Source organism: Haematobia irritans, chromosome 2 (genome assembly GCF_050003625.1).
Source record: "Haematobia irritans isolate KBUSLIRL chromosome 2, ASM5000362v1, whole genome shotgun sequence".
NCBI lineage: Eukaryota > Metazoa > Arthropoda > Insecta > Diptera > Muscidae > Haematobia > Haematobia irritans.
In genome coordinates this window covers 51,082,768-51,104,711 of record NC_134398.1, presented here as the reverse complement: position 1 = coordinate 51,104,711, position 21,944 = coordinate 51,082,768, and the positions used below count along the sequence as shown (strand labels likewise).

General features: G+C 27.2%; 1 protein-coding gene across 1 annotated transcript in view; it reads right to left on the bottom strand.

Moving 5' to 3' along the window:
• The window catches only part of CdGAPr (GTPase-activating protein CdGAPr), a 287,380-nt gene that overhangs the window by 238,754 nt on the left and 26,682 nt on the right, over window positions 1–21,944 (bottom strand). Inside the window, exon 2 of the mRNA XM_075294044.1 lies at window positions 12,558–12,619. The gene's annotated coding sequence lies outside the window, so the exon portion shown is untranslated. The remainder of the gene's footprint in view (window positions 1–12,557; window positions 12,620–21,944) is intronic.

Here is a 21,944-nt window from a genome sequence, read left to right as displayed (position 1 = left end):
GGAAAACTTCTATTCAGCCATGCTGAATAAGGTTTTCTATAGGAAAACTTCTATTCAGCCAGGCTGAATAAGGTTTTCTATAGGACAACTTCTATTCAGCCAGGCTGAATAAGGTTTTCTATAGGAAAACTTCTATTCAGCCAGGCTGAATAAGGTTTTCTATAGGAAAACTTCTATTCAGCCAGGCTGAATAAGGTTTTCTATAGGAAAACTTCTATTCAGCCAGGCTGAATAAGGTCTTCTATAGGAAAACTTCTATTTAGCCTGGATGAATAATGTTTTCTATAGGAAAACTTCTATTCAGCCAAGCTGAATAAAGTTTTCTATGCGAAAACTTCTATACAGCCAGGCTGAATAAGGCTTTCTATAGGAAAACTTCTATTCAGCCAGGCTGAATAAGATTTCCTATAGGAAAACTTCTATTCAGCCAGGCTGAATATGGGTTTCTATAGGAAAACTTCTATTCAGCCAGGCTGAATAAGGTTTTCTATAGGAAAACTTCTATTAAGCCTGGCTGAATAAGGTTTTCTAAATAAAAACTTCTATTCAGGATGGCTGAATAAAGTTTTCTATAGGTAAACTTCTATTCAGCCAGGCTGAAGAAGGTTTTCTATAGGTAAACTTCTATTCAACGAGGCTGAATGAAATTTTCTATGCAAAAACTTCTATTCAACCTGACTGAATAATGATTTCTATACGAAAACTTCTATTCAGCCTGGCTGAAAAATATTCTTTATAGGAAAACTTCTATTCAGCCAAACTTCTATTCAGCCAGGCTGAATATGGGTTTCTATAGGAAAACTTCTATTCAGCCAGGCTGAATAAGGTTTTCTATAGGAAAACTTCTATTCAGCCAGGCTGAATAAGATTTTCTAAATAAAAACTTCTATTCAGGATGGCTGAATAAAGTTTTCTATAGGTAAACTTCTATTCAGCCAGGCTGAAGAAGGTTTTCTATAGGTAAACTTCTATTCAGCCAGGCTGAAGAAGGTTTTCTATAGAAAAAACTTCTATTCAACGAGGCTGAATGAAATTTTCTATGCAAAAACTTCTATTCAACCTGGCTGAATAATGATTTCTATACGAAAACTTCTATTCAGCCTGGCTGAAAAATATTCTTTATAGGAAAACTTCTATTCAGCCAAGCTGAATAAGGTTTTCTATGCGAAAACTTCTATACAGCCAGGCTGAATAAAATTTTCAGCCATTCAGAATAAGGTTTTCTATAGGAAAACTTCTGTATAAGGTTTTCTATGCGAAAACTTTTATGCCAGGCTGAATAATGATTTTTATAGGAAAACTGCTATTCTGCTAGGCTGAATAAGGGTTTCTACAGAAAAACTTTTATTCAGCCAGTCTGAACAAGGTTTTCTATAGGAAAACTTATATTCAGCCACGCTTAAATACAGTTTTCTATAGGAAAACTATTCAGCAAGGCTGAGTAAAGATTTCTATGGGAAAATTTCAATTCAGCCAGGCTGAATAAAGTTTTCGAGAAGAAAACTTATATTTCATTCTTCATTGATTGTAATTTAATAAACAGTGGCAACACTTTCATTAGATGTTCTACTAAACTGTCATTGCCCAGATTTCTCAATACTTCTTTTTGCCAATACTTCCATATAAAGTGATGAGGTAGCTATGCTAGAAGTTAAAAAGTTGATGTGTTCTTGAGAGTGTTTATATTCAAATGCACGATTGGTGTAAATGTCGATGATGTTTATGGTAAGAATACTAAATAAATGCCTGACACAATAAGGTAAAAAAGCTGTCAAATAATAGCTGGTGATGATGATGATGATGGTGGTAGTGGCATGGTGGTGGTGCTACTTTTTGCTTCAAAAAGACAAACAACTACCGCCATATGAAACCAATGCAGCAGACATGAATGCGTGATGCATGATTTAGAGTTCTTCTAGTCAGGGTGTGGGGACACGCGCGTTTATTTATATTTACACAGAAGCCAGAACATCAGCTTAATATGAGCAACGATGGCAAAAGCACGATGGGCATTGGAACATTACAGAGCAGTGTCAGTGAAGAGTTGTAGAATTTAAATTTATTCCATAGCTCTCAAACGAAGTTTTTTTTTTGTGTAAAGCAAGACTAAGGACCACGACAGCGTCAACGACAACTCACAAACTACCAATGGCAGCAGTAGACTAAAGGGTGTTGGAAAATGTAAAACTAAAAAAAACCAAATAAAATTATTCTGGAGGCCTTAAGACTTTAAGTTGTCTGTCTGTCTTGTTGTCATATTGTCTGGCTGAATTGCAGCTGACCCACCAGGGTATGTCTGTCCGGGCTGGATGTCATGTTCCTTATTTATGCATTTTAATTACGAAAAAATTATAAACAGAAAACAAAAATATTTTCCTAAAGATAGTTTACATTAAATCTTTAAAAAAAAAGTAGTAGCAAAGAACCAGTAATACCATTGTGTCGCTTAAGTGGCAAAATTGGCATTTTTTCAAAAATCGACCTGTTACATTTTTTAAACAAATCAAACAATAGACCTTTACATATTTGACAAAAAAACGGAATTCTAAATGTCGACTTTAACAAAACTCGAAGTGTCGACTTTTTGATTTTAATTACAATCTCTACTTTATATGCCACACTTTTTAAACTTTTGTGCCACTTTTTTGTCATATCGAACCAATTTTAATTGTTTTGGTAATAAATTAATTATTGTTATATTTTTTTGTAAATTTCAATTCCGATTGTCTTAAGTATGTGATCATTGCTTTAACAAATAAAAGTGGCAAATTAATATAAATCAAATCTTTCTGTATGCAAAGGTATGCCACTTTTTGTACGACTAATCCAAAAAATCGTCTCGCCTAAGCAAAAATCAAAATTGAATGACGAATTTAACTTGTAGAACGCATTCCTGAAAACAATTTTTTCTTAAATATTATTAAAAGCCAATAATTTGATTATTATTCTTCCATGCCAATGGGACAATAGTCGCCAATTTCTTTAAAGCACGAATTTCATCTGGAAGATCTTCCTAAAAAGCTTTTTACTACTAAACGAAAAGAAAACGTTAACAAGATCCAAGGATATTAACCTTCCCTTAAGGATTTTGGCATTGGTTCAATACCACAATATTTTTTTTTTGTTTTCAATCACGAAATTAATATATCCAATTAATTTTTAGTTGAAATTGCTTCAATAACGAAATTGATAAAATCAAACAGCGCCGCCAATTAAAAAAATTATTGATCCAATTAAAATTTAATTGATTCTTGTCATTTTTTTGATTGCATTTTCCAAATTGAAAAGTTTATCAAAGAGGTCAGCTGCAAATTTACAGCATCGATTGGCCACCAGGACTCAAGCGCCGCCGATGTTAATGTTATGAACAACCCTAGCGGCCAATTATCGATCATCTCAACACGGCAATTCGCCGGGCATAGGCCAAAACACCACAGCCAAGTGATGATAAATGATGTTGACGAAAAAGTACTAAAAATGTTTTAAAAAAGTAGTTTTCGAAGCCAAACAGCGCTAAAACTAAAGGGTGGTTAAATTGTAAGGGCCGATGTTGAATGTGAACCACACCTAAACGCCAAGTTTTTTTTCCGAATTTTATTTGACATTTCTCTATTTCAGACTTACTCAATTTGAACCATGGAGAGATACACAATCCAACAACGTGTTAAATGGTTCCAAGAAATGGCAACAGTGGATGATCAATTTTCGAAGAAAATCATCTTCAGTGATGAGGCACATTTTCACCTCAGTGGATTCGTCAATAAACAGAATTGCCGCATTTGGGCGAATGAGAATCCAAGAGTGATTGTCGAAAAACCAATGCACCCACAAAGAGTGACTGTTTGGTGCGGTTTATGGGCTGGCGGCATCATCGGGCCGTATTTTTTCCAAAATGAGGCCGGTCAGGCAGTTACTGTGAATGGTGTTCGCTATCGTGAGATTATAACGAACTTCTTATGGCCCGAATTGGAAGATATGGATATGGACGATATGTGGTTTCAGCAGGACGGTGCCACTTGCCACACAGCTAACGAAACAATGGCTCTTTTGCGCAAAAAATTCAATGGCCGTGTTATCTCAAGTAATGGCGATATCAATTGGCCGCCAAGATCATGTGATTTGACACCGTTGGACTTTTTTTCTTTGGGGTTATTTGAAAGAAAAGGTGTACGTCGATAAGCCAGCAACAATTCAAGAGCTAAAGGATGAGATATTTCGGCACATTAACGGCATAGAATCTCCATTATGCCTCAGCGTCATCGAAAATTTGGACCATCGGATGAAGGTGTGCCACTGAGATCGCGGCGCCCATTTGGCCGATATTTTGTTCCATACATAATTGAGTAATACCAATATATCATAATAAAGTAAAATTACAATAATTTCCTAAATAGTTTGTGTTTTATTCAAAATCAACATCGGCCCTTGAAATTGTAACCACCCTTTACATAATATCAACTTTAAGGACTATTGTAAAAGTATACGTATATTTAAATCTAGAGCGATTTGGACATTTGTTTTAAATTTTTCTAAAAACAAATCTTATTTTACATAATGTTATTTCTATAGAAAATTTTGTCAAAACTTTATTTCTACAGAAAATTTTGTCAACATTTTATTTCTATAGATTTTTTTTTTAATTTTATTTCTAGAGAAAATTTTGTCAAAATTTTATTTCTATAGAAAATTTTGTCAAAATTTTATTTTTTATAGAAAATTTTGTTAAAATTTTATTTTTTTATAGAAAATTTTGTTAAAATTTTATTTTTTATAGAAAATTTTGTTAAAATTTTATTTTTTATAGAAAATTTTGTTAAAATTTTATTTCTATAGAAAATTTTCTCAAATTTTATTTCTAGGGAAAATTTTGTAAATATTTTATTTCTATAGAAAATTTTGTCAAAATTTTATTTCTTAGAGGAAGTTTGTCAAAATTTTATTTCTACAGAAATTTTTATCAAAATTTTATTTCTATAAAAAATTTTGACAAAATTTTTTTTTTTCTATAAAAAAAATTGTCAAATTTTTATTTCTATAGAAAATTTTGTTAAAATATTATTACTATAGAACATTTTTTTTAAATTTCATGCCTATAGTAAATTTTGTCCAAATTTTATGCCTATAGTAAATTTTGTCCAAATTTTATTTTTAAAGAATATTTTGTGAAAATTTTATTTATATTGAAAATTTTGTCAAAATTTTATTTCTATAGGAAGTTTTGACAAAATTTTATTTCTATAAAATTTTTTTTCAAAATTTTTTTTTCTATAGAAAAAATGTTATCTTATGGAAAATTTTGTCAACAATTTATTTCTATACAAAATTTTGTCAAAATTATATTTCTATAGAAAATTTTTTAAAAATTTTATTTCTAAAGAAAATTTTGTCAACAATTTACTTCTATAGGAAATTTTGTCAAAATTGTATTCCCATAGAAAATTTTGTCAATTTTGTCTAAATTTTATTCGATAGGAAATTTTGTCAAAATTTTAGTCCCATAGAAGATTTTGTCCAAATTTCTCTATATCTGTGCAAAATCCTCCAAAATCAAAAATTCTACCAATCTATACAACAGTAATAAATTTACCATTGTTTTTTTTTTGTAGAATTCTACCAACTGTGGCAACCGGCTCAGGGGCCAGCACTAAACATTATTACTAAAGACACCATGTGTGTATTTCGTCTCTTTCTGGGCGTTTCAAATATGTACCAACTATCTTATAATACTCTGTTCCTCAGTGTGGCGGAAAAAATCACATTTCACGTTTATACATTTGTGGACGAATGTGGTATAAACAATATTCCTCTCAAAAATATTGAGATCCTGTAATAAACCCAAAATATTCTCATTTTGGAATATGTTTATTTCTTCAATGTCCGCTATTTATAATTTTTAGAGTTTAGTTGATATCTGAGAAACGTTCATATTTAAGGCTGAATAACTCTATATAGAGTAATTGTGATGAAAAAGTACCAAATGGCTCGCGGTCGTGCCACGGGCCATCAACTTTATCCACCCTGTCATAGCACCATTTTCGTGCAACATGAGCTGTGTGTCGCCCGTTTGAGGATCATAATTCTTGCCAAAGGTAGGCAAGGCAAATCAAACAAATCTAAAATGATTCTAGAATTTGATGTTATTTCCGGCAATTTTGCTTTTGAACAATAAAATTAAAAATTATAGTTACTTACTTATCAGCATTACATATCAGCCACCCTGTAGTACCATCCTTTAGATCAAACAATTTGTATTCTTCTATTCAGCTCGGCTGAATAGTGCTTTCTATAGGAAAACTTTTATTCAGCATTGCTTAATAAAGTTTTCTATAGGAAATTTTCAATTCAGCCCGGCTGAATAAAGTTTTCTATGGGAAAACTTCTATTCAGCCAGGCTGAAAAAAGATTTCTATAGAAAAACTTCTATTTAATCAACTTTTTAATTGTTGCTAGTTATTCTGTCTATAATAAATCTTAAAATTTTATTTTCCTAATAAATTCACCTTTAACATGTTTCTACCCTTTCTAAAGTTATTCCTTTGACCCACTTTCATTTTAACCACATTATATCTGCTAAAATTATGAAAGAGGTTTTCACATATCTATGACTTATATATGGACGAGGGGTCAACTAAATTGGCTTCTGTTGAATAAGGAAAAAATCGCCCACAAATTTACTCAAAAGAAAGCAAAAACCTTTCAAACAAAAAGCAAAACAACAGACAGCTGTATTGCAAACGCAATCAACCCAAATTACCGGTAGTTTGAGCCATGACTTCATTAATCTTTGTACCAAAAACTCAGCCAGTCACTCTTGGATTTAACCCTTTAATGTTAGCCTAGCTAGCACCCATACTGAAAACCCACTGAAAAATAGAGTCTAGCTAATGACCCATTTCTCCATATACCGGCAAAACAGTTGTCTATTTAAGTCTCCCAAGATTGTTTCTCAACAACCATCATTTATTTACCGATCAAGATGATGGTGGAAAGGGAGTGCAGAGAGGATGACTGGCTGCAACTGAAACTTATATCTTAAACTTGACTCATTTGGTCATTGAAATTCTAAGACTTATGTCTGTCTTTCCCGCAGGTTTTTGTTGTTGTACATTTTCAATTGTGTCCAAGAAAATTTCATAGTCAGTCTATGTCTATGACCATTCTATTAAAGTTGGCCATCATTGGATTGTGTAGGTAAAACAAGATTCCAAATGCTGGTAAAGCTCAATACGTTTTCCTTTTTCTTAGTGAATATAATAACAACTTTTTCTTAAAACTGACTGAAAAAGAACAACATATCGCGTAAAGAGCCAAAGTTGTAACCAAAAAAAAAAACACAGAACAGAAACAACGACATTATGACCCACTTAACCATAAAAAGACAACATCAACTACCATAGCCAAATGTTAATAATGATGGTGGTGGTGATCGTGGTAATGATGATGTTGTTGTTAAAACAGCATCGTAATACTTTTCCTTAACTTTCGAGAATTACTTCTATCGTTATTGTGCACGCCGGCTCAAATGAAATTGCGAAATTATTTGATCAAATTATTCCAATACATTTTGTCTGTCTCTCCATGGGAGCAACTTACACTCTAGTCCACTATAGGCTATGGCAAATAACCTAACCGATATGTTGTGTTAATTGGACGTTGTGTTAAAAATAAGAGTGTTAACTGTTTGAAATTTGACTCATGTTATCGATATCGATGTATGATCTCTAATAGAATATGGGTCATTGATGCGTAGATTATTTTTGGGTCAAACTATTTGGCACAATTTTGTGATCATGTATTCTAAGATATGTCAGATATAAGTGATACTATGACTAAAACTTGTCTTAAAAACAAGATATCAGATATTTGAAGCCAGTGTTACCATTTTCTATAGAAATAAAGTTATGATAAAATGTTCTATAGAAATAAAATTTTGATAAAATTTTCTATAGAAATTAAATTTTGACAACATTTTTGTATATAAATAAAATGTTAACAAAATTTTCTATAGAAATAAAATTTTGACAAAATTTTCTATAGAAATAAAATTTTTGAGAACATTTTCTATAGAAATAAAATTTTGACAACATTTTCTACAGAAATAAAATTTTCTATAGAAATACAATTTTTGGGAAATTTTTCCATCAAAACAAAATTTTTACAAAATTTTCTATAGAAATTTGACATTTTGACAAAATTAAATTTTGACAAAATTTTCTATAGAAATAAACTTTTTGAGAAATTTTGATAAAATTTTCTATAGAAATAAAATTTTGACAAAATTCTCAATAGAAATAAAATTTTGATAAAATTTTCTAAAAAAAAAAATTGATAAAATTTTCTATAGAAATAAAATTTTGACAAAATTTTCTATAGAAATAAAATTTTGACAAAATTTTCTATGGAAATAAAATTTTCTATAGAAATAAAATTTTGACAAAATTTTCTATAGAAATAAAATTTTGACAAAATTTCTATAGAAATAAAATTTTGACAAAATTTTCTATAGAAATAAAATGTAGACAAAATTTTCTATAGAAATAAAATTTTGACAAAATTTTCTATAGAAATAAAATTTTGACAAAATTCTCAATAGAAATCAAATTTTGATAAAATTTTCTAAAAAAAATTTGATAAAATTTTCTAAAACAAAAATTTGATAAAATTTTCTATAGAAATAAAATTTTGACAAAATTTTCTATAGAAATAAAATTTTGACAAAATTTTCTATGGAAATAAAATTTTCTATAGAAATAAAATTTTGACAAAATTTTCTATAGAAATAAAATTTTGACAAAATTTTCTATAGAAATAAAATTTTGACAAAATTTTCTATAGAAATGAAATTTTGTCAAAATTTTCTATAGAAATAAAATTTTGACAAAATTTTCTATAGAAATAAAATTTTGACAAAATTTTCTATAGAAATAAAATTTTGACAAAATTTTCTATAGAAATGAAATTTTGTCAAAATTTTCTATAGAAATAAAATTTAGAGAAAATTTTCGATAGAAGGAAATTTTTGAGAAATTTTCTATAGAAATAAAATTTTACAAAATTTTCTATAGAAATAAAATTTTTACAAAATTTTCTATAGAAATAAAATTTTGACAAAATTTTCTATAGAAATAAAATTTTGACAAAATTGTCTTAAAAACAAGCTATCAGATATTTGAAGCCAGTGTTACTATTTTCTATAGAAATAAAGTTTTGATAAAATTTTCTATAGAAATAAAATTTTTAGAAATAAAATTATCTATAGAAATAAAATTTTGACAAAATTTTCTATAAAAATAAAATTTTGACAAAATTTTTGTATAGAAATAAAATGTTAACAAAATTTTCTATAGATATAAAATTTTGACAAAATTTTCTATAGAAATAAAATTTTGATAAAATTTTCTATAGAAATAAGATTTTGAAAAAAAAAATTCTATAGAAATTTGACAAAATTTGACATTTTGACAAAATTTCTATAAAAATAAAATTTTGACAACATTTTTGTATAGAAATAAAATGTTAACAAAATTTTCTATAGAAATAAAATTTTGACAAAATTTTCTATAGAAATAAAATTTTGACAAAATTTTCTATAGAAATAAAATTTTGATAAAAATTTCTATAGAAATAAAATTTTTGAGAAAATTTTTTTATAGAAATAAAATTTTAAGTAAACGTTCTATAGAAATAAAATTTTAACAAAATTTTCTATAGAAATAAAATTTTCTATAGAAAAAAAATTTTAACAAAAATTTTGTATAGAAATAAAATTTTGACAAAATTTTCTATAGAAATAAAATTTTGACAAAATTTTCTATAGAAATAAAATGTTGACCAAATTTTCTATAGAAGGAAATTTTTGAACATATCTCCTATAGAAATACAATTTTGAGAAAATTTTTTATAGAAATAAAATTTTAAGTAAACGTTCTATAGAAATAAAATTTTAACAAAATTTTCTATAGAAATAAAATTTTCATGTATTCTAAGATATGTCAGATATAAGTGATACCATGACTAAAACTTGTCTTAAAAACAAGATATCAGATATTTGAAGCCAGTGTTACCATTTTCTATAGAAATAAAGTTATGATAAAATGTTCTATAGAAATAAAATTTTGACAAAATTTTCTATAGAAATAAAATGTTGACCAAATTTTCTATAGAAGGAAATTTTTGAACATATCTCCTATAGAAATACAATTTTGAGAAAAATTTTTATAGAAATAAAATTTTAAGTAAACGTTCTATAGAAATAAAATTTTAACAAAATTTTCTATAGAAATAAAATTTTGACAAAATTTTATATAGAAATAAAATTTTGACAAAATTTTCTATGGAAATAAAATTTTGATAAAATTTTCTATAGAAATAAAATTTTAACAAAATTTTCTATAGAAATAAAATTTTTTCAAAATTTTCTATGGAAATAAAATTTTGACAAAATTTTCTATAGAAATAAAATTTTAACAAAATTTTTTATAGAAATAAAATTTTAACAAAATTTTCTATAGAAATAAAATTTGACAAAATTTTCTATAGAAATAAAATTTTGACAAAATTTTCTATAGAAATAAAATTTTGAAAAAATTTTCTATAGAAATAAAATTTTGACAAAATTTTCTATCGAAATAAAATTTTAACAAAATTTTCTATAGAAATAAAATTTTGACAAAATTTCCTATAAAAATAAAATTTTGATAAAATTTTCTATAGAAATAAAATTTTGACAAAATTTTCTATAGAAATAAAACTTTGACAAAATTTTCTATGGAAATAAAATTTTGACAAAATTTTCTATAGAAATAAAATTTTTGAGAAAATCTTCTATAGAAAAGAAAATTTGACAAAATTTTTTATAGAAATAAAATTTTGACAAAATTTTTGTATAGAAAGAAAATTTTTACAAAATTTTCTATAGAAAGAAAATTTTGACAACATTTTCTATAGAAATAAAATTTTCTATAGAAATAAAATTTTGACAAAATTTTCTATAGAAATAAAATTTTGACAAAATTTTCTATAGAAATAAAATATTTACAAAATTTTCTATGGAAATAAAATTTTGATAAAATTTTCTATAGAAATAAAATTTTTGAGAAAATTTTCTATATAAATAAAATTTTCTATAGAAATAAAATTTTGACAAAATTTTTGTATAGAAATAAAATTTTAACAAAATTTTGTATAGAAAGAAAGTTTTAACAAAATTTTCTATAGAAATAAAATTTTGACAAAATTTGCTATAGAAATAAAATTTTGACAAAATTTTCTACAGAAATAAAATGTTGACAAAATTTTCTATAGAAATAAAATGTTGAATAAATTTTTATAGAAATAAAATTTTGACAAAATTTTCTATAGAAATAAATTTTGTCAATAGTTTTATTAAGCTTGAGATCTTAGTATTTTCCTTTATTTTTCATCCATCATTCCGTATATTTCGCAATTTTCACTGAATTGCTTCTTCAGAGGGGATTTGATCTATAATATTATTGTAATTAATTAATTGGTTAACTTAATTTAATTAATTACAATAATATTATATATCAAATCCCCTCTGAAGAAGCAATTCAGTGAAAAGTGTGAAATATTAGGAATGATGGATGAAAAATAAAGGAAAATACTAAGATCTCAAGCTTAATAAAACTATTGACATTTATTGAAAGAAAAAGATCGAATAAAACACCAAAAAACAAAAAGAAATAAAATGTTGATACAATTTTCTAAAGAAGGAAATTTTTGAACAAATTTTCTATAGAAATAAAATTTTGATAAAATTTTCTAAAGAAGGAAATTTAGTAAAATTTTTGAGAAAATTTTCTATAGAAGGAAATGTTTGAACAAATAAAAAATAAAATTTTTGAAAAAATTTTCTATAGAAATAAAATTTTGATAAAATCTTGGGAAATTTTCTAAAGAAATATAGGACTTGTTCAAAAGTAAAAAAAGCGTGAATTCTGAAAAAAAATTGAATAAAGTATCTTAGGAATTAATGAAAAAGTAGTTTTGTTAACAGATTCCAACTATTTATTCATTCTAATTTAGCAATTAATACAAATTTGTATGTACTTTTATCATGAGATATTCCAGGCTTTTCTTAAATTAAATAATTAAATGCTATTATTTAGAAGACCATCAACTGAATTAAGGCATGAAGACCACTGTGGCTATTTCATATACATGCTGCTAATGACTTGCAAGTATATACATTGAAAAAAAAACGCTCTTCAAAACTAAGATGCTCTGGTATACGGTATCTCAAAAATTCTTTTGTCATGCTTTTGAAGATTAATTTCGAAATTGTATCTGGAGCATGAACCATACTCTAAACCAAAAATATATCTAACTCATAAATAACAGTGTAAGGGGGCTAGCCACTATACGGATGGGCGCACGTTTGAATGCTTGTTTGATAGTTATCCATGTTTGAAAAAGATCTCAAGTTCCACTTTTTTTTTTTGGTGGGGGGGGGGGGGGGGGGGAATCACACTTATATAATAAACTCTTAGTTATAAGATTTACGGTTTGTTGCTTACACGATCATGGAGTTTAATTACCTGTATACAATTCAAGCCCTCTCAATTATAGAAATCGATATTGATATCTTGTCATTAGAACACTGAAATAAAAAAAAAATAAATAAATATTTTAGAAATTCAAACTTGTTTACTATTTTATTTTAAAAAAATATGTTGATGGATAATAGAGGTTACCAATCATAAGCGTGCACAGAAAAAAATAACACCAAAATATTTCCAATTAAAAAGTTAATTGAAGTTGAAATTTTTTTCAATTAATAAATTAATTGGTACAATTAACTTTTTAATCAAGATAGAAACATTAAGTTAATTAATTCAATGATTGAAAATTTTAAAATTTTTAATTAAAAAGTTAATTGATACAATAAACTTTTAATCAAATTCGGAAGACTAAGTCAGTTTATGATGATGATGAACATTTTTTTTTTTAATTTTTAATTACAATTTTTTTCAAACAATCAATTGTTAATCCAAATAAAAATTCTAAGCCAATTCAGAATGTAATTGAAAATAGTTACCTTTTTTAATTAATAAATTAATTGAGTTTTGCAATCAACATCGATTAAATTTTTAATTGAAACAATTAAAAAAATAATTGAAATTTGGCAATGAAATCAATTAATTTTTTAATCAAGAATTTTTTCTATGCCCAATTAAAACTGTGATTGATACTATCATTTTCGTGATTGAAGACATTTCAATTAAAAAATTAATTGGATCAATTAATTTCGTGATTGAATCAAAAAAAAAATTGTTTTGTGTGTGATTGAAAAAATTAGTTAGTAGTGCCAGGTTGAATTTGGATAAAGTGACGTTTCTTATTTCAAATTTGCCAATAAAATAAAATTAGAAGTAGTAAAGTGTTATAAATGATGGCACTAGTACTTAAACAGCTAATGCCAATTTGCAACATTGGGTACATGTTGTGGAGAAATTAGCACTCTGCTTTCTTTTAGTCCCTCACGGCTGGGTTATGCAGCACTAAATTATAAAGATCCTTTCAATATCTATAAATAGTCCAACTACAAATCACTAATTATATTTTAATGAATAAATATAAGTGGTGATTTTTAAATTAAATTACTTTAAAAAAAATCATGCAGTGCTCACAAATTTTCATGTTCACATTTCTCTTTCTCCAAAAAATTTAACATTCATTGATTTAACAAAAGAGCTTTTTGATAAATTTGTAAAAACATTGATTTTAGATTTCAAGGGAAAATATAATTGGAAATTGAAGTACAAACAAACTGAATGTCTTCCTTTCTTCTTGTTGTATTTTTTTTATAAAAAAGTCGTGATTTGCTAGCAATTTACGAGAGAAATGCATCTTCACAATAATCATTTATTTTATATAGTTTGCCACCAATTAAGTTTGTGTGTAATTGACGAGGATAGTTTAGACATTCGGTAAGGGTTGAAGGGTTGAATAAAATATAGAAATAACACGAATTTCAAATAATTTGAAAATCAACATCCGCACTGAAAATATTCATGCTTGTCCTGTTACAAAGATATTCTTTTTACACTAGTGACTTTGGTATTTATTTCGTACCAAAGAAGCGGCGAATTGAATTAAGGCCACATTTAACACCCTATTCTCTTTTAAATTTGAGTTTTGCGTACTTGATTCTAGAAAACAAATTTCAATTGATTTGTCAATTAAAAACTTAAACTTAAATTCTCATATTCATATATATTCTCATATTCATATATATTCATATATAAATTATGCAATGTTTCAAGTAAAGAACGTCTTTAAAATAAAGTGTAAAAAACATCTCCTGTTTTTAAGCGCTTTTTAGCTTTGTAGACAACGAAAAAAGACAACAAATTTAACAATTTAATTAATTTTGAAGATTTTTAGAGAAGTATTAAAGCCAAGTAGACCTTAGTAAAGTGAATTTTCTTTCATGTTCGGACATCTAATTTTAAGTCGAATAAATAACTATAAGGAAGCGACTTCATTGAAAAGATTATCGACTTTTGACCAAGGAAAAAAACTTTACATCAGAGGAATGCGACATCTATGCTATGCAAAATTTGCATTTGATATTGAAGCACATGAAATCTTTGGCCTTACGACAATATTTTTTTCATTGCAGAGAAGAAATATTGTATTTTTCTTATTAATATATTGAAAATGCAAAGATTTTGAAATTCACAGCGGAAATATAAAATTTTCGACCCAGCTATCTAATAAATCACCAAAACAGCTGACTTGAATGTTTTTATACGCTGTTTCCATTTCGCGTAGAGGTTCATCTAAATTAACACGCGTTACTGATTCATATGATAAGTTTCACACGCAATACAGCTGATTTATTTTGATCCCTTATTATAGTGCGACAAATCTTCACTTCGATTGTAAAGGACACAGACCTACAAAAGTAACCATCAATAATTGGTAAGTTAAGTTTAGATGAGCTGTGAAAAATATTGCCACAAAGATTTCATGTTCTTAAAATACGAATTCGCCTGTTTCTTAGACAAAAGAATTATTTATATGGTACAGGATTTTAACTTGACCAAAAGTCGATAAACTTTTTAGTAAAGGCATTTAGTCTTTGGAGTTAGTAATTCGATTTTAATGTTAGTATCTTTATATAAAAGAAATTTCTTTTGAATATAGGTCAAATTGTCCTATAAAATTTCCAAGTTTGACTTGACTATAAAACTAAAATTTGTTCAAAAATTAGATATGAATTTATTTTAAAAAGTCCTTTTACTTGTCATCATTTAAACTTGAAGTCCAGTGTAAGTTCAAAAAAAGAATTTGTGGATAACATGTTAAAAAAGAAAGGAAAAAATAAAACTAATGTGTACAATTTTGTGTTCAAGCAGGCAAAACTAAAAAAAAAATGCATCTTACACTTGGGTTGGATTTTTTCCGAATCAATCTCTAAATACTCAGTCTAAAGATCGAAAATCTCTGGAGCCGGGGATTTTTTTTCAACATGATAAAGTGACCACACGCAGAGAAGAAACATGATTGTCACAATCATATTCGAAGAGCAAAATAATATGATAGGAGCTATTTTTGCGGCAACCATGTAACAAATTCAACTGCAACCATGTTGGCTCAGTGACCATGGTTCTAAGAAAAATAAAATTGTCCTCATCTAAAATGTTATTATATTGATAAAAAAAGAATTTTGTTTCCATTAAAATGTTATGGTATTCGTCAAAAATGTTTTTCTTCCAGTTAAAAAAACCTTTTTCGTCGTCGAAAAAAGGACGCCATAAAATTAATTTTATTTATTTGTTTTTATTTTTTTAAAAACTAATTCATGCTTTATTTGTATTTTGTATATTTCTACACATTCTATTTTGGTTCAATTTCAACAATAAGTAATCATTCCAAATTTACTTCGTGCCCATCAAATGTACCAAAGCAGTCATCATGTAACTGCAAATAAAAATAAATTATACCATGTATCAAAATGCAGAACAAAAAACAGGTACATTTTTTTTCAATTACACTTTCCTTTTTTGTGTTCACATAAAACCACGTGTCACTTCTGAGTAAATAAATTAACACAAAACACAGTAATTCCGTATTCTCCGTCCATTCCAAGAAACAATCAACACACGACTGACCCGCAAATTGAAAATCGTGTGTACCTGCTCAATGTTTTTATAAAATTCTTTTCGCTGCAAAAAAATTAAATGGTCACGAAACCAATGTACATGGTCTTTATGGCCATGTAGTGGTTCTAGACATGTAACGATACGTAACCTGTAAAAATACTTTTCTCTCTGCAAAAAAGAAAAAAAAATGTAATGGTCAGGTACATGATTTTCCCGACCATATATTGGTCTCAAATTCTATCATTTAAATAATAGAACATGTTTGCGGCATTTGAGAACCATTTAAATGCTTATTGCCAACATATATTTTTCTCCGCTCGAAAATTATTTTTACAAAGACAAAATATATGGTTTTTGCGACAATTACATGCTCTATGCTCTTTTTATTTATATTCTTTTTTTCCAAAATTTTGCATTAGTTGGGTTTAAATAGAGGAGAGAAAATTCCTGCAAAATGTCAGGGGGGTCTCATCACAGCTTTTTCCGCAATGGAAACTGAGCATGAGACACCATTAATTAATTCATGCTGTATATGCCTTCGTTTAAGCAAACAAACACACACATACACACATAAAGAGTTCTACAAATGGTTCGTTGCTTTGCAACATTCGAAACACCATCATCTCAAGCATCTTCGTCACCACAACTAACAATCACAGCAACATAACCGCCCCTCGCACTCTCACATCCCATGCTTAAATTGACTGTTTGTGTGTTGATATTATCTGATTGTCTCATCACCACTGCTGCTTCTCCCCATCATATACCACTAACTACTACTCTTTTTCCATTTCATTCGATGTAAACAGTAATTACCGGCAGTGTTAAAAAAGAAATCATTTTTCTTTCGATCTTCAGCGTTTTTATTTATTTTTGTATTTATTTTGATGATATGCATTTTGTTACAACTCTCAGGGAGCTATTTTTTATTATACGAAAAGAAGAAAAGAGAGAAACTATTGATAGCTAATGCTACTTACTGCAGCTTCTGATTTGTTTCAAGGAGTTTGCTTAGACACAGAATGTGTCAAGAGGGGAATGACAGACACTACTACAACGAGCCAAATCATCAACAATGTATTTTTGTGTTACCCCCGCTCCTCTTCACACTTACCATTCGGTAAAAGTGGCCATAGAAGAAGGTCTCTGTGGTGTTTCCATTTTATGGCATTTGTTAATGTCCATTAAAAAAAAAGATCAATGAACGTTCAATTAGTTTATATAAAATGAGTTGTTGAAAACTTATATTTAAGAGGACTAGGGAAAATTTATTATTTTATTTTAAAGGTTAAGAACTTAAAGTGTTTGGGATATATAGGAATAAGTACATAGACAAAATTGCTATCATTAATCGCATAATTTGTTGGTATTAATATTTTTAATTGATCTCTAATCGTTAGAACGCAAATTATAATTTTAATTAATACACGACTTTTGGCCAGAGTTGCCAAATTCTTTTACTAAAAATTGTTAAATTGGAATTGATAATACAGTTGTCGAACGTGTCCTCCAAATGGAAAGTTGACTTTTTACTACACTCAAAAGAGTGAACCCTAAACTAAAGCCAGTAATGGCTCTATTTTAGTTCATGAGAATTTTATGTTTAGATATGTTGGATTTTTAAAGCTTGTTCTCTCGCTTTATGAATTTAGTCTAATAATTGAAATTAGTACATCGTTCAATAAAAGGAATTGATGAGGATGTGGAACTCCGAAAGAGCTCAACCATTTTGGACATTTTAAAACTTTCCAAACCCCATAAAAAACTTGTAATGATAGGCTAATAAATAAGCCATTATATCATTACATCAGTGTTGCCAGGTTAGGGGTTTCCACCCAAATTTAGGGGGTTTTCACGTTTAGGGGGATTTTTAGGGGTAACATTTATTTAGGGGGATTTTTGGGGGTAAAGAAATATCTTATACCTTATAAAGTGGAACAATTCTCAAGCAAATTGATATTGTATTATTACATGCAAAGAAAAAATAATTTCTTCAGGGACGAAATTTTAAACAAACGAAATTGTCTTTTGTTATAAAGTATTTTTTTAAAGAGCAAATTTTATTTTTTATTTACTTCAAAAGATTTTTTTTAAATTTTTTTAAAAGAAAACTCTTCTTTCAGTATATCTTCACTAAATTTGGGATCCTTTGTGTACTTTTTACATTCTTAAATTTTTTGGGGTTTTTGAAAAAAACCTAGACCAATTTAGGGGTTTTTTCTTAAGATTTGGTATCGCCCGGCAACACTGCATTACATGTCCTAGAGTACGCTATGTGTACTTCGTACTAACAAAATTTACAAAATATTAAGGACAAATTTCTTTACAATAATGAAATTTTAATTAAAATAAAGTTTTTAATGTTTGCTTCAAATATTTTTTTCATTAAATTTAGGATACAAATTTTGTAAATTTGCGTCCCTCCGTTAAAGTCCATTTCTTTGAACTAAGGCTAATTTTCCTTAATGTAAAGAAGCACATTTTTGATTTAAAGAAGTAGTCCTTAAATTAACTGAAATATTGTAACTTTAAATTTAAGATAAAAACGCTTCAAATATAGGCTAAGACTTATTTTGAGGATTTAGCATCTTTGATTTAAAGTTTTTTTTTGAAATTAAGAAAACATTTGTGACTTCGAAGTATCGGCTATAATTTGGATTTTTTAAACTGGCATTTGTTTGTACGTGAGTACCTTTATTAATAAACCGCGAAAAGAGAATGAAAATTTTATAAATGAGATCTGTATCCTAATTTTAATTTTATTGGTCCTAGATTTAAAGCCAGATGGGTCGCTAAAAAATTTCTTTATTTTAAAGAAGCCGCATCTTTGGCTCAGAATCAATACCAAAATCCTTACGGGAAGGTCAAAATCTTTGGATCCAAGTAAACTTTTTTTGAGTGTACTAAGAACATTTTTGCAATTTTGAACTCCAGTTTTTTACTTCAAACTTATAATTATTTATAATAAATAAATTCGCGTGATATCTGCGCTTGTAATACAGCTTAGGTAGAATTTTCTAAAATTAACCTAAATTTTCTAAAATAAACCAAAATTGTCCTTCCTGATGAGTTCACTGTTTTTTGTTTGTATTCGACAAAATGGTAGAAATAGTTTAATTTAAAAAATCGACACCATATTTTTATTAAAGCCACATAGGGGATGTTAGAATGTTCTACACTGAAAAATAAGCTTAACCAGTACAAAAGGTTTGGTCTTTTTTAAATTGTTCCGAGAAGCAGAAAATTACACTATTCACTTTTTATTTACTTGATATTAAGACACAAATCATAATTTATTAATTTTTTCTATATTTTCTCGCTGTGATATATTAAAGTCCTACATAAACGTGGTAACCCAATTGGGACACAAAACTCATTCTCTTCATTTTTCTATTTGTTGTCGCATTGTTATATTAAAGTCCTGCATAAACATGCTAACCACAAATTACAATTCCAAATTCTAACTCCCCTTCAAGTTTAAATTATGCCGTTTTTTCATTTAAAAAGGTTTGAAAGGCTATATTTTTACATTTTTATTTAAAACAATAATTATCCCAAGTAACATTTAAATTAAATACAAAAATATATTTCCAATTAAAAAAATAATTGAAAACTTTATTCGAAAAAAATTAGGTTAGATCAGAAGAAAAATGCAAACGGAAAATTCATAAGAAAGTATAAAAAAATGCAAACGGAAAATTCGTAAGAAAGTATAAACTCTTGTAAAATTGCAAGAAGTTATTTTATGAAAAACAATTATAAATAAATAAATAAAAATAATTATAATAAATAATTGATGTACTCTATTAAAAACTGAATTGGCTTTTTCATCCATAGTTAATTAAATTTTTAATTCAACCATTTAAACAATTTTTTATTTCTATTCAAATATGTGATTGATAATATTATTTTCGTGATTGAAGAAATTTCAATCAAAAAATGAACTGGGTCAATTAATTTGGAGATTGAACTAAAGTTTTTTTTTCAGTGTCAAAAAATTAATTTATTTCTTAAGCACTTTCAATTAATGATTTTCATTTTGTAATTTAATTCTTATTGTATTTTTATCTTTTGGTGAAATACTTTTGTTTTTGTAATTTTTTAAAAAGTTGAACTTAGGATTTTTGTATATATTTTCCAATTATAATTGGACTTCTCTTTGGATTTGAGTAAAAATTGGTTCGGTTAATGAATAAAGTGTCTACAATTTAATTGATTTTGGCCGAAAAACTCTATTAATTTTTTAATTGCAACAATCATTTATATATTGTGTTATTTTTTATTTATTTATAATTATTTTTCCTTTAGATGAAACAAATTTCCTGTAATTTTATATAAGTTTACTATATACTTTCTTATGAATTTTCCGATTATAGTTATAGTTGAATTTTTCTTTAGATTTCAGTAAAAATTTAAGGAACCAGAGAATAGTATGAAACTAATTATTTCCGAATGAAATGTTTAATTATGTTTTTAATTGAATTTTTTGTTTTAATTAAAAAAATAATTGGGATAATTAATATTTTAATTGAAAATATAAAAAAATTCAATAATTTGCTTGATTGATATCATTTTTTAATTGGATTAAAAAGATAATTTTAATATTATTTTTTTAATTGATTACCTTTTCAACTTTAATCAACTTTTTAATTAGAAATATTTTGGTGATATTTTTTTTTTTCAGTATATATAAAACTAATTATTTCCGACCAAAATTATCAATTATTTTTTTAATTTTAAATATTTTTTATTTAATTAAAATGTTAAATGAGACTATTAATATTTTTACTAAATGCAGAAAATCATTTTCTTCACTGATAAAATTTTTTAATTTGATTAAAAATGCAATTGTATCCATTAATTCTATTTATTTGAAATACTTTTTAGTTAATTAAAATGTTAAACGAGACAATTAATATTTTAATTAAATACCTAAAATCATTTTCTTCACTGATAAAATGTTTTAATTTGTTTAAAAATGCAATTGTATTAGTTATTTTTTTTTATTTTAAAATTTTTTTTATCTAATTAAAATGTTAAATGAGACAATTAGTATTACAATTAACATGTTTGCTGATAAGTCCCCGGTCTGACACATAGATGGCGTCGCTAGTATTAAATGCATATTATTTTTATATAGTACCAACCTTCAAATGATTCGTGTCAAAATTTAACGTCTGTAAGTCAATTAGTTTGTGAGATAGAGCGTCTTTTGTGAAGCAACTTTTGTTATTGTGAAAAAATGAAAAAAGGAATTTCGTGTTTTGATAAAATACTGTTTTCTGATGGGAAAAAATACGGTGGAAGCAAAAACTTGGCTTGATAATGAGTTTCCAGACTCTGTCCCAGGGAAATAAACAATAATTGATTGGTACGCAAAATTCAAGCGTGGTGAAATGAGCACGGAGGACGGTGAACGCAGCGGACGCCCGAAAGAGGTGGTTACCGACGAAAACATCAAAAAAAATCCACAAAATGATTTTGAATGACCGTAAAATGAAGTTGATCGAGATAGCAGAGGCCTTAAAGATATCAAAGGAACGTGTTGGTCATATCATTCATCAATATTTCGATATGCGGAAATGTGCAAAATAAGTGCCGCGCGAGCTCACATTTGACCAAAAACAACAACGTGTTGATGATGCTGAGCGGTGTTTGCAGCTGTTAACTCGTAATACACCCGAGTTTTTCCATCGATATGTGACAATGGATGAAACATGGCTCCATCACTACACTCCTGAGTCCAATCGACAGTCGGCTGAGTGGACAGCGACCGGTGAACCGTCTCCGAAGCGTGGAAAGACTCAAAAGTCC